This window comes from Talpa occidentalis, unplaced genomic scaffold, assembly GCF_014898055.3.
Source record: "Talpa occidentalis isolate TD23 unplaced genomic scaffold, MPIMG_talOcc4v2.1 talOcc4.2, whole genome shotgun sequence".
NCBI lineage: Eukaryota > Metazoa > Chordata > Mammalia > Eulipotyphla > Talpidae > Talpa > Talpa occidentalis.
Genome location: NW_023602073.1, coordinates 128,884,667 through 128,898,858, shown reverse-complemented (window position 1 = coordinate 128,898,858; position 14,192 = coordinate 128,884,667). Strand labels below are relative to the sequence as shown.

General features: G+C 36.1%; 1 protein-coding gene across 10 annotated transcripts in view; it reads right to left on the bottom strand.

Annotated features, from left to right (window-relative positions):
* EYA4 (EYA transcriptional coactivator and phosphatase 4) overlaps window positions 1-14,192 on the bottom strand; it is a 241,808-nt gene that overhangs the window by 195,144 nt on the left and 32,472 nt on the right. The gene's annotated exons all lie outside the window — the stretch shown is intronic.

Below are 14,192 nucleotides of genomic sequence, written 5' to 3'. Positions count from 1 at the left end.
ATATTTTCTTTCTTATAGTTATTCTTTTTCCTGGTCCCTTATTTAAGTTTTCTAGATTCCTGCTATGAATGAGACCATCCGGTATTTTTCTTTTTCTTTCTGGCTTATTTCGCTGAGCATGATCCCTTCCAGCGCCATCCATGTTGCTGCAAATTGCATGTGGTTATCTTTTTTGAATGCTGAGTAATATTCCATGGTGTATATGGACCACATCTTCTTGATCCAGTCATCTATTTTGGGCATTTGGGTTGTTTCCAAAGCTTAGCTATTGTAAACAGTGCTGCTATAAACATAGGGGTGCAGGTGCTCTTTGGAATTGATGTTTCTGTGTCCTTTGGGTAAATACCTAGGAGTGGAATTGCTGGATCATATGGAAGCTCTATGTTTAGTAGGTCCAGAAATCTCCACACAGCTCTCCATAGTGGTTGGACCAGTTTGCACTCCCACCAACAGTGCAAGAGAGTTCTTTTTTCTCCACAACCTCGCCAACATTTGTTGTTGCTAGTTTTTTTAATATGTGCCATTCTCACTGGTGTAAGATAGTATCTCATGGTAGTTTTGATTTGCATTTCCCTGATTACAAGTGATGTTGAACATTTTTCATATGTCTGTTGGCCTGGAATGTGATCTTCTAATTAAAGAAATGTTTACAAAAAAACATGGACACAGGTCAATTTTTTTGTATTTATGTATGAAAACTCAAAACATTTTTAATTTTTTTGTTGATGACATAAGTCAGGGTAGAGGACTGAAAAATAAATAAAACATTTTCCCAGCACATTCATCTAGCAGTCAGACTGCCTGGGTAAAAACCCTGCTCCCCCATCTATTAGCTGGGTAACCTCTTCACCAATAAACTGGGGATAATAGTTCCCATCTCATGGAACCAGCATGAGAATTAAATGAGTTAGTATATATACAGCACGTAGGAAGTCCGTGGTATGCAGTAAGGACAATGTGTCACAGTGTACATCTGGGGTTCAGACTCCAGTTCTAATATACTATCCACATGTGTCACCCACAGATGTGCAAACTATTAAAGTTAAGCAAAGTAAGAAATATCTATCCTTTCTTTTTTAACAAGTCTGAGGTGTTTTGTTTTGTTTTCCCCGCCCTTCTTCCTACTTGCTATCCTGGCAAGAAGTTTGACATGAACTTCTTAACATATTAACACTTACAAGTTTATTTGCATCCTAAAGTTTAGACAGAGATACTGATCCTTACTCCAAGAACATATGAAATAACAGAAATTTATTTACTTTCAAACTAGTCCCTTTTCAATCTGACTCTAATGTCAAAAGTGACCCAATTATATCTAAATAAATAGGCTCTTCTTTTTTGTTAGATATATTGATGTCCAAAGAAAACAGAGCCAGCTGTTTCTTCCAAACATAATGACAGACATTTTTATTAACCAAAAAAAGTGTTTATTTTCTCTTTTCTCTTAATGGTTTCAGTGCCAAAAAAATAAAAATAAAATAAACTCCAATGCTAACACAATCTTAAATCCCAGTCATTCTGACCTACTTTGGTAAAGGAAAATTGAAAATGTCTTTAAATAATATATTTACTGACTCCTAGGAGATCAACTATCATTTATTAAAACAATGTCTATTGCTAATGTTCTTCATACTACTTGAGTCCTTAATCCAACCATGCTTCCATCCAACTTGCTAACTTTGTGTGAACAAATGAACTTCCCTTTTAAGTTAGTAAAAGAAAATAAATGCTATCAAGGGAAAGCATGTTGGCATATTCAAGGCCACACAAATATCCTAACATTTCAGGGTCAGAGGGTGTCCACCCTTTCTCATGCCCACTTAATCATCTTCATTCTGACCTCTACCAAGCTGCACCAGCCAACAAATTGAGTCCATTCTTTTAGTCTTTGTCGCCTATCATCAACTACAAAGCAAGTTCTCCTTGTTTGAAAAGGTGCTCCCTTCAATTACTGTTCTGTTTCTCTTTTCAAAGTTCTCTTCTTTAGGGCCTCCCCAGTGGCGCAGCAGTTGAACGCTGGGCTGCGAAGCTGCCCTCAGCCTCTGCAGCGCCGGTTCAATCCCTGGCCACCAGTGAGGGTCCCACATGGCACGCAGACCTCTCCTGCCACGCCTGCTGCTCCCCTCAGCAGTGTACTTCATCAGTCTGCCTGTTCTGTTCCCTGCTCTGGCTCTGGTGAATTCTCTCACCCTCCCGTGCTTCTGACTGTACCCAGTGCTTGTATAAATAAATAAATCTTTAAAAAAAAATTGTTTAAAATTCTCTTCTTTAAATTTCTTTAAAATAAAGGCTCCTTTTACATCCTCAACCTCCTCATTGTACCAAACTTCTGAGATGTCTTTTCTTCCCACAACTCTAATGGGAATGTATTCTGAAGCACTGCCAGTGACCTCCTAATCAACAAATGAAACAGCCTTTTTCTCAGTCCCCATTCTGCTTGACCTCTTGAAATGTCAGAGAGTGTTAAGCAGTTCCTCCTGAAATTTTCCTTGGTTGTTCACACTGCAGACAGTATTATTTTGATCTTCCTTTTGGTTCCTTAACTATCTCTTCTCAGTCCCTCCTGATTGTTTTCCTTCTACTACATAAACATAGTATTCTCCTAGGTTTATTCTCATCCCTTTACCCTTTTGCCAGAGGTCATTTCCCTATATATAGATCCTCAAGAAAAATACTCTTCTGCTCCTCATGGCCATCCCAACAGCTACTCTCTGGCCCAAAAGAGCCTCACCACTTGCTAATTTGTCATGTACTCAAAAATTCTAACTTCAAACATCTTTCTCCTAAGACACTGACACCTACTCCTGAGTTCACTTTACTGGTTAACTGGAAATGCTATGACAATTCTTGTTTTTCTTTGCTTCATATATCACCACATCCTACTATTAACCCTATTTGGTTAGTTAACAAGTTAAACAAAGCTTCTTTTCAAGTTATTTTCACTGATTTGTTTTCATTCCACTGTCATATTATTAGTTTAAGTCCGGAATTGGCCAAGTATGGTCCTTGGCCTGGCACCTGTCTACAGATATGTTGGAAAGGTCATGCCCAGTCACTTATCTCTGCTGCTCTCACTCTGCAACAGCAGAAGTGAGTATTGTACAGGACTGAATGGCCTGAAATCCCAAAATTATATACTGTCTTGCCTTTTGTAGAATAAGTTTGCAATCCTTGATTTAGACCCCTGACAGTTCACACATAAACTGCTTCAAGGTCCCCTGGTCAGCTTCTATGCTCACCATCACTAATATTTCTATTTCTTAAACTTACAAAAAATTTTTTAAAAATTTAAAAGTTTCTTAAATAGAAACACTTCTATTTCACACCATCACTAATATTTCTACTTTGCATTAGTTTTTCTGTAACATTTTAAAAATACTACCACTTACTCAAGAATTATGTAATTCTTCATTATGTCCAAGACAAAGGTCCAAAAAGATAGGGCAGTATCTTATACGTATTTATAATTCATGTAGTGACATGCAAATATCTAAATGTGGCTATGAAGCTCCTCTCAGTCTGGTCTCAGTACCCTAGCAACACCTCCCACTGCTCTCCATCTTTATCCCCACAGAGATGCTCATTCAATAATCCTCAACGTATCCACAGTTCCTGGACAGACCTTACTGCATTGTATTTTGCATTTCTGAGTCTTTCTTCCCTCTATTCACCAGGCTAGGGTTGATGTTCTTGTGTCCATACAAATCTATCCAGCCTTTCAAGGCCTATTTAGGGCATGACTGAGTATACCTGTAATTCCTTTCCTGCCCTTTCTTGAACAGACCTTCCCTGCTGAGAGCAAAGTAATTAGTATTTTATACCATTAACTTGGAAATTTTATTTTGCTTTCTTACTTAAATTTTGTTATCACATGTTTGATTTTTCATCCCACTTCTTTCAATAATTTAATATGGGATATTATCAGGATAGTAAATAGGTAAACCTCCTGAAATATTCTACAAGTAGTAAATATATAAACAAGTAACTCAGTGAAAGAAGAAATAATATAGGTCAGTGATTCTTGCCTTCCCCCAAGAAGACATCTGTCCACATCTGGGGATATTTTGGATTGTCACTAAAGGGAGTAGGGGAGGGAGGGAAGTGCTACTGACACCTAGTGGGTAGATATCAGAAATGCTGCCAAACATGCATCAATGCACATTAATATCCCTCCACCCACTAAAGAAACATCTGGCCCAAAATGTGAATAAATCTGAAGTTGAGAAACCCTGATATAGAGCAATTCTCCTCTAAGTTAGAATGCCTGTAAACATTTTATCTACACACAGGGTGATAGGAAATAAGAAATAGCATTTGAATATATCAACTTGCTGAAATATTTGTTGGCTTTTGTTACTTTCATGAAAATGCAAAGTGAATTATGTCTATACAGCTGTACGCCGGCTCTTTCTCTCTTGAGAAAGGCGAACACAATAATCAGTAACCCAGATATACCATGTGATTGTTGGAAAACAGATAAAAGCACATGGAAGAAGTCACTAATTGTAACAGCATATAGTTGTATGTCGCAACATATAATTCACCACTTATAGATGTAATGGTAGTAGGAAAAAGTTGCTATTTAAGTGCCCAAAGAGCTTAATCCATTTAATTTGTCTCTACCTTGAGTTACTTTCTTGTTTTCTCCACCACTGCAACAAACACTGGCCTCCTTCTATTTCTTGTGCCAAGCATGCTGTTTTCACAGGTGCTATTCCTTTTAACCAAAATCTACTTCTCTGATATCCACGTGGTTTACTCCCTTGCCTCCTTTGAGTCTTCACATATATGCTATCTTCTCAGCAAGGTCTCCAACTACTCTCCAAAAATGCAGCTTTCCCTACTTTCCCCCATAACTTCCTTTCTTCCTCCTGCTTTATCTGTTTTTTCTCCTCGCATTTAGTATTATTTAACATACTATATTTGTTTAATGTTGCCTCCACCAGCAGAAGAAAAACTCTACGAGAATACTCTGTTCATTTTGTCCACTAATATTTTCACTAATATCATGCTTCAACTATTGCAGTTCATGGGATAAATTAGTAGCCAATTTCCAAATCCTCATTTTAAAACAACTTAAGAATAGAACTTGGCATAACATCTTATAATATTCTATTAAACTAAAATTTAAGGGAGGCAGAAATTACATTTTTCCTTTATTAGTATAGCAAAGTTCTTGACAAAGAATGAGGAACCTTTGTCTAAGTAAATTGGCTGAATTATTATCCAAGTTTCATATACTCTGTAATGGCTGGTGTTCAAATATTTACTATTATATAGTTGAAGACTGTGGAGCTGATTTCTAATCATGGTGGAATAACAACATTTCTTATCAAGACCCATATTTAAAACTTGATCTTTGTTTAAATAGTTGAAATTAAGTAGAGTTTTAATGCATACTTTAAGACACCAAATACATTGACAGATCTGAAAACCATTTAAGTTGATCAAAAGCGGTAAGATAATGTGTTTAGCAGCATGGATCCTGGAATAAGACCACATGAGCTCACAATCCATAAGCACAGTGTTCATTCTGTCACAGCCCTGAGTAAGATCTTCAAGTTCAGCTTCATTGTGCTTTTCACAGAGCTTGTCACAAAGGGCTGTTGTGAGGTTTAATGAAGTAAATCATAAAGCGCAAAGCATAGTGTTTCACAATGAATGTAAACCTTTTCCACCAGTGAATAGCTTCCACTTGTCACATACCTTATAGCAAAATTCTATTACATTCATTTTCCCACTCTGCAATATTAAAAAGTTATTTTCATTTTAATTCATAAGATATAATCATTGCAATATACCACATGTACACTGCAAATTCAGATAATAGACTTTCAGTACCCAAGATAATAGAGGTCTCATGTGCATCTATACTATCTAAATAAAGCGCTCAACACTGCTATTACTGATCTAGTCCAGAATCAGCAGGTAGGAGACTCTGGAACTACCCCTACCCTTGCCGTGTCCATGGCAAATTGCACCAAAATGATAATGTTATTCTTCAATGAACCAGGAAACAGCTTTAAGTTCTTTCTCAACACAGGCAGCTGTGACCAACTGACCACAGCTGACAGAAGAAAAACATCGTATTTACTCTGTAGATCTTGACAAATGGTATGTAATCACAATTCTCACTCTGTATAATATGGACTTTTCTCTTTCTATATCACAGTCATATATGTGTATATATAGTTTCAATAAATTAATGATAATTTTAGAAGGTCATAAGGTAACTCATGGACTCTTATTATTAATTCTCAAAACTCATGCAAAAATATAGAAATTATAGTTAAAAATTGTTTAAAATGAAAGAATATGATTTAGGGATTAATAAAAGTTAAGATACAGTTCATCTATGTAATTAATAATTTCACAGTACAGGTACTCTGTTTTATTACTGCAGAGTAATGCTGCACATGGCAATTGAGACTTACAGCTATTCTGAAACTGATTCAGCTTCAAGCAGAATTCCACAGAACTCCGAAAGATGTTGTCAAGTTGAATACACCATGAATGGGATATGTAATATTTATTATAAACATGATCTTTTCATTGAAGACCAAATTCTTCCAAACAGATTTATAACTTTAAAAGAATAATCTGATTTTGCTTACCTCTGAATAAAGTACAATTAAAAGTAAAAGTATGCATGATGTTCAAATGGTTTAAAGTAATCAAGGAAAAGAGCAACAGACTAAGATTTGAGGATTTTGAAAATACCTTATTATCAAAATGAAAAACTGACTTACACTTAAATTCACCAAAATAATTCTTTTCCAGCATAGTGTTGATACACTGATAGATATTGGTGATTCTGAAACTCTAAGTCTAGATGAAATTGGATGATGTATTCAACGCCATCCAACAGCTAGAAATATGTCCAAAAGGTTTTTAAAGAACAGCACAAACTTTAAAGGTGTGTAGTGGCTATAATCAAAGATATATTTTATATAACTTTTATATTTATCTTTTATATTTATAAGTTTATACAGCCAGGGATCTGAGGAATGATCTATAGTCATTTGGTATTCTAAGGAAGAAAAAGGAGACAGAAAAGATTATTTTATTAAACTAAGTGCATGATTTTAACATTCATTATTATGTTAGCAGGTTTTGATGCAAGAAAATAAATGCTGTTAATACCTAAAATCATATGTGATTTCTAAAAATACTGCTGAAACATATACTGTATTATATGTAATTGAATGTGAATTAATTTAGACTTCACAAATTGAAATATGATTGTGGCTTTGTAGTAGAGTTTGAAGTCTGGGAGTGTGATGCCTCCATTCCCTTCTTTTTTCAGGAGAGCTTTGGCTATTCGGGTTTTTTGTGATTCCATATGAATTTCATCAATAATTGTTCTATTTCTTTGAAGAATGACATTAACTATAAGAAAGTGAAAATCAAAATCAACAAAAACTATGAACCAGAGACACTTTTGGGGGGGTGGGGGGCGAGGAGGGATTGGGGTCAGAATGGGGGATTGCAATTGTATGGGAATATAAAAATAAAATTTATTAATTAAAAAAAAAATTGAAATATGACACCAATAATGTAAGTGAACTGATTCAATAATTGCTGAAATATGTAGGAATATTCCCACTTAATGTATAATACTCAGGAATGAAGCTCTACTGTATATCATAACTTATTAATTTTATTTCATTTTATTTAGTAGAAACTAATTTCCCATCATATATCATGTCATATTTAAAATAATAAATCACACTTCTTTTCAACCCTTCTGGCATGAAAATTATTTACACCAGAAACTCCTCACTTTGATATGAATGAACTGGATCAAAAAAAATCTGTGAGAATATCCAGCATCACCAAAAAAAGGACTTTAAAATATGTCTACATGTAAAGATAGCTTATGTTATAAAAAACAATGAATACCACTCAACATTTACTTCACTATAAGGAATATCTTTTCATAGTTTCAAGGGAACTTCAATTATTAATATAGATACCACGTATAATCTAGATTCATCTATTTCTAGTAATCAGAATATCTGGCCAAAACATTTGTAAACTAGAATTGGATCTACTTAAGCTTCTTTCAAACAATATGACATTTGATTATAGGATTTCAGATAAATATGAAAGTTAAATCTTATGTCCATTGCCTATATCTTAAAATTCCTAGATCCTCTAAACCAGATTTTATAACATTCAGAAAAACTGCAAAGAAAAACCATTTCAGTATCAAACTTTGTTTTATCACATGTAGACTAGCATTACATCTTAATATGCATTTTAAAATATAAATGAACCATGAATTATTGAGTCAGTAACATATTCTTAGATTAATATTTTAACATTCTAAAACTAGACAGGCAATTCATAACTTACCTTACTAACAGAATATAAAAACTTTTGAAGAAAATACTTATTGAATGTCAGCAGAATTCTTCCAAAAAGTAACAATGCAAGATGAACAAGACTGGCTATTACTCCCAAATAGTGTGTAATTCTAATTGAGAAGCAAATAGAAGGGTAAGATTCATTTCTGTAGGGAAAGTTCTGTGAGGGAGATAAAGGCTAAAGAGTTATGGCAGCAGATGGTAGAGTCCCGAACCAGCAGTGGGGAGGAAGAGGGATCTGAGAGGCTCAGGCAGAGGAAGTGAACCCTAATTGGATCTTTGAGATTTACAAGTTATCCTGATAGATAGGAAGCTAATCTGGGAAGAGGTTTTAGCACTATCAAAGGCATAGACACCTCAGAAACCCACAAGGTTCAAGAAACCAAAAGAAGTCAAAATAAGATGAGAGAATACAGGTAAGCAATTCAGCCTTGTGCACCTTAACTACATGCTTACAACTTTTGAAGGCAAGAAAGGTCTGTAAAGGGTGTTAGGTATTAAGAGTGTGGTGTCCAGATCAGTTATGCATGTAAGAAAGACCACAACCAGGGCAATTTAAAGCAGAAAAATACAGTCAAGTGATAAAACAAAGATCCAAAATGAGGAGCGAAGGGAAACAGTTTTAAGATAATAAAACTAAGGACAGACAGGTCTTTGTGACAAGAATAAAGGAGGAAAGGATAACTACCTATTTTTTGACTGAAACTACTTACTAAGACCACCCTCCCCTGAAATGGAACGTACTGGGAGGGGAGAAAGGAAGGGGAAAAAAATGGGAGCTAGGAGAGCGGGTGAGTTCAGTTTTCAGCTGCCAAGTGTGTAGACCTGGACTGTGCTTCCACACAGGGATGTCTGCCAGAAGGTGGTAATGAATCAAACTCATTAAAGAGCACCTGCATATGTCAGGTAATAGTGCAGCAGCCAGCATTCATGAAGCGTTAACTCTAAGTGAGGCATGTGTTGACCCTTCACAAAACTCCTTAAACCACGCCCTCCCCGCCACAGTATAGGGAGTGCTTTATAATTTCCTAATGGTTATGAAGTATTTAAATATTAGGGACATCTGACTTCATAGCCCTTAATCACTATGCTATGTTGTATCATGAAAACATATTAAGATTTTGGACCAGATACAAATGGGTTCAATTCTAACCTAACAATTTTTGACCTTGACACGCTAAGCCATAGTTTCCCTGTGTGTAAATGTTGACTATTACAGAATGAGGATAAGATAAGACAGGAGAGAGTGAATAAAAATGATAGAACGAGTGTACATGTACAATAAATAGCACCTACTTTTACTATGTCTAGGAAAAGACTTCTGTAAGTAAAATGGCTACATTCTAAGTAAATTCCTTCTTGTCTTATCCTAATCTTTTAATTCTATCCCTTGTGTTAATAAACATGAAGAATCATTTTTCAAAAAGTTTTGAGATATTAATATATTCTGCAAGATTTAAAGTCATTTAAAGATTGCATTCATATTTTTCTATGGTACTATAGTAATGAATGTCAAAATAAGGAAGCCCCAGCCACAATAAAGGCACGTAGATGTTATGGAATGAGCTTTGGACTTGGAGCCAGAAGATCTGTAGGAAGTGCCAACTTTTAGGCTTACCAGCCATGCCAACATGGGCAAGTCATTTAGCAATCTCACGCATCCCTTTGTACTTGAACAAGATGAACAAACTGATTTATATGCTATTTTAAGTCTAAGAATTCTAAGAAAAAGGAGTTGTGATATTTATAAAATCAAAGCAGTGAAGTCCATTAGCATGTGACACAAATTTCCAGCTCCCTGTGGCTTAAGCCAGAAGTACCTGCTCTTATTACCCATAAACCACACCACAAATCAGGTGGCTTCCCTTTGACTCTGACCAGGTTATTACCCCCAGGTGGAGCATGGAGGGAGAGGGGAAGAGGAAAAAAAAGAAAAGTGGGGGTATTCTTTTCTTCTCTTTAAATCACTTCCATTCTCATCACAAATTGCACAGGTGCATTTGAGCTGCAGGGTTAGCCTAGATTTTTTGGTCCTCAAGCCTGGCTGCATACCAGCATCACCAAGAAGAAAAAAAAATATGAATAGTGAGTTCCAATACCCTAAAATCTCACAAGGAGGAATACAATCTACAAGTACTGGTTTGATTTTGTAAAAGATGGTACAAAGGATATTGGGTAATAAATTAACTCTAATGGTAAATATAAATATATATTCTTTTAGCCTACACTGCATTGAAAACAAAAGTTCATTTTTTTAAAGATTTATTTATTTATAAAAGCACTGGGTACAGTAAGAAGAGCAGGAGGCTGAGAGAATTCACCAGAGCTAGGGGGTAGAGCAGAGCAGGCATAATGACGAAGTACCCTGCTGAGGGGAGCAGCAGGCGGCAGGAGAGGTCTGTGCGCCATGTGGGACCCTTGCCTGGTGGCCGGGGATCGAACCAGCGCTGTAGAGGCTGCGGGCAGCTTCACAATCCAGTGCTCAACTGCTGCGCCACCAGGGAGGCCCCAAAAGTTCATTCTTGAGTACACACACATTTGGGATGATTACGTGGATCAACCATCCTGCTTTGGTTGTAGGCTTGGCTTTAGCTCTAAAGTTTCATGTCTAGGAAAACCTCAATCTCTAAAAGTAAGGACAGCACTCTAATACACAGAAATGTGCCCGCATGTACACATGCACACACACAAGCACACATGCACACACACACATACATTTTCAAGTAACCCTCACAGTGTGTTATAACAAAGTGCAGATTAATAGTACCCCTCTCATGAACCATTACCATGAACACTATGTTATTAGTCACATAATGCCATCAGGAACATATACGGTCACACTGACAGACCTCTGATACCAGGCAGGATTCATAAATACACAATGACATGGCTGCCCAATCCATACTATACCTAAGATTGATAACCAAAGTTTAAAAAAAAAGGAAAATATCATACTTTGAAACCCCTGTCCCCCAATTACTATTTGTCTGCTTTTATAAAAATTCAGGTAACTTTTGAGGATAACATCTTTAAAATTTGACATTTTTTTTGTAATCTGATGGCTCTGTAATTGCTGGCATCTTTCCTATAGTGTGATGCCATGTGAAATTTAAATAAAAAATAATACATAATAAAGTTAAACAATGGCCCTGGTTTATGTAAATTAAAGACACACGCAAAAGTCAGTAGCCTTCCTATACACAAACAATAAATCTGAAGAAAAGAAATCAAAAAAAACCCCTTTTATTATGGAAACAAAAAAAATCAAATAGTTGGGAATAAATCTAACAAAAGAAGGTAAAAGGACCTATACAAAGAAAACTATAAAACACTGTTAAAAGAAATAGAAGAAGACACAGAAATGAAAGACATCCCCTGCTCATGGATTGGAAGAATAAACATTATTAAAATGGCCATCCTACCAAAGCATATACAGATTCAATGCTATTCCAATCAAATCTCAATGGCATTCTTCAAAGAATAGAACAATTATTGATGAAAATTCATATGGAATCACCAAAAACCCGAATAGGCCAAAGCTCTACTGAAAAAAAAAGAAGGAAATGGAGGCATCACACTCCCAGACTTCAAACTATACTACAAAGCCATAATCATCAAAACGGCATGGTATTGGAACAAGAACAGACATACAGACCATGGAATCGAATAGAAAATCCAGAAATAAACCCACAGATTTATGGTCAACTATCTTTGACAAAGGAGCAAAGACTATGCATTGGAGCAAAGAAAGTTTGTCAATAAAATGGTGCTGGGAAAACTGGGTCGCTACATGCCAAAAGAATGAAGCTTGACCACTACCCTCACACCATACCAACAAAAATCAACTCAAAAATGGATTAAAGACTAGACATAAGACCTGAAACCATAAATACATAGAAGGAAATATGGCGACACTACGGGATTTGCACATCAAAGACATCTTTACAGACACATCACCCAAAGCAGTGATAGTGAAGAGAAAGATAAACAGCTGGGACTACATCAAATTAAAGAGCTTCTGCACAGCAAAAGAGACATAAAAAAACACAAAGAAAACCCACCAACTGGGAGAACATTTTGCACCCAACACTATGATAAGGACTGATCACAAAAATCTGCAAAGAGCTGATGGAGACTCAGCAACAACAAAGAAAATATCCAGTCAAAAAATGGGCAGAAGAGCTAAAAAGAAACTTCTCTGAAGAGGAAATGCAAATGGCCAACAGACATAGTGAAAAATATGTTCAACATCATTGCAATCAGGGAAATGCAAATCAAAACTACCATGAGATAACATCTCACACCAGTGAGAATGGCACATATAAAAAAACTAGCAACAACAAAGTTGGCGAGGATTGGGAGAAAAAGGAACTCTTCTGCACTGTTGGTGGGAGTGCAAACTGTCCAACCACTATGGAGAGCTGTGTGGAGATTTCTGGACCTACTAAACATAGAGCTTTCCATATGAGCCAGCAATTCCACTCCTAGGTATTTACCCAAAGGACACAGAAACATCAATTCCAAAGAGCACCTGCACTCCTATGTTTATAGCAGCACACTGTTTACAATAGCATAAGCTTTGAGAAACAACCCAAAATGCCCAAAAGTAGATGACTGGATCAAGAAGATGTGGTACATATATACCATGGAATATTACTCAGCATTCAAAAAAGATAAACACATGCAATTTGCAGCAACATGGATGGGCGCTGGAAGGGATCATGCTCAGCGAAATAAGCCAAAAAGAAAAAGAAAAATACCGGATGGTCTCACTCATAGCAGGAATCTAGAAAACTTAAATAAGGGACCGGAAAATGAATATAAGAAAGTGAAAATCAAAATCAACAAAAAACTATGAACAGAGACACTTTTTGGGGGGTGGGGGGGGCGGAGGGGAAGGATTGGGGTCAGAATGGGGCATTTGCAATTGTATGGGGGAATATAAAAATAAAATTTAAGATTAAAAAAAAAATAAATAAATAAAAAAAAAAAATAAAGGAAATATATGATACAAAACAAATTAATTTGGAATGGCATGTGTCACCGGAATATACTTCCTTGTGTTTTTCAAATTGAATTCATCATAGAAATCTTTTCTAGAATGACATTATACATTGTCATCAGATGCATGATGGAGACATTAGACTTTAAGATCAAGTCTTGATCATACAACTAACGAAGAACAGTATCAATCTGTGTAACACTTGCTTGGTAGTTCATATGTCCCTTAACTGTGACATCAACAGTCATTGACGGAGAGCCAGCTTGAGCTACAGCTGGCAGTACTGTGGGAGCACTGGGGAAATACTCCCCTGACACCAGTTCTACACACTATAGAACTAGTGTCATGGAGATCTACTTGTGAGTTAGAAGAAAAGGCCATCTAAATCCTTTCCCTTGGGGAAATGAGAATCATAGAACGACTGCCACCAACCTGGTGTATTCTTTGCTCTACATAGAGCTTAGTAAAATAATGAAAACCCTGTAGACTGCGGTTACCATCCTTGAAATGAACAGCAGGCATGCTGGTGATATACATTCTTCTATTACACTTTTTGACAGCCAATCACATACATACTATCTAAATCCATTTAGAATAAAATCTAAATAAAGGAGCTATGTAATAATTTAGATGGTCTAAAATACTTAGCATAATTTCAACGTCCTAGTCTTTCTATTACTGTCTTTGGCAAGCAGAATCAAGGAGGCTTCAAATGTAGTATGCTTGGCAGAAATTTACAAAGGCCTACTTTAGGGTCTTCTAAGAGAAAGAAAAAGTCAACTAAATATTTAACAAAAATTCTCTTGTTACAATATATTCCT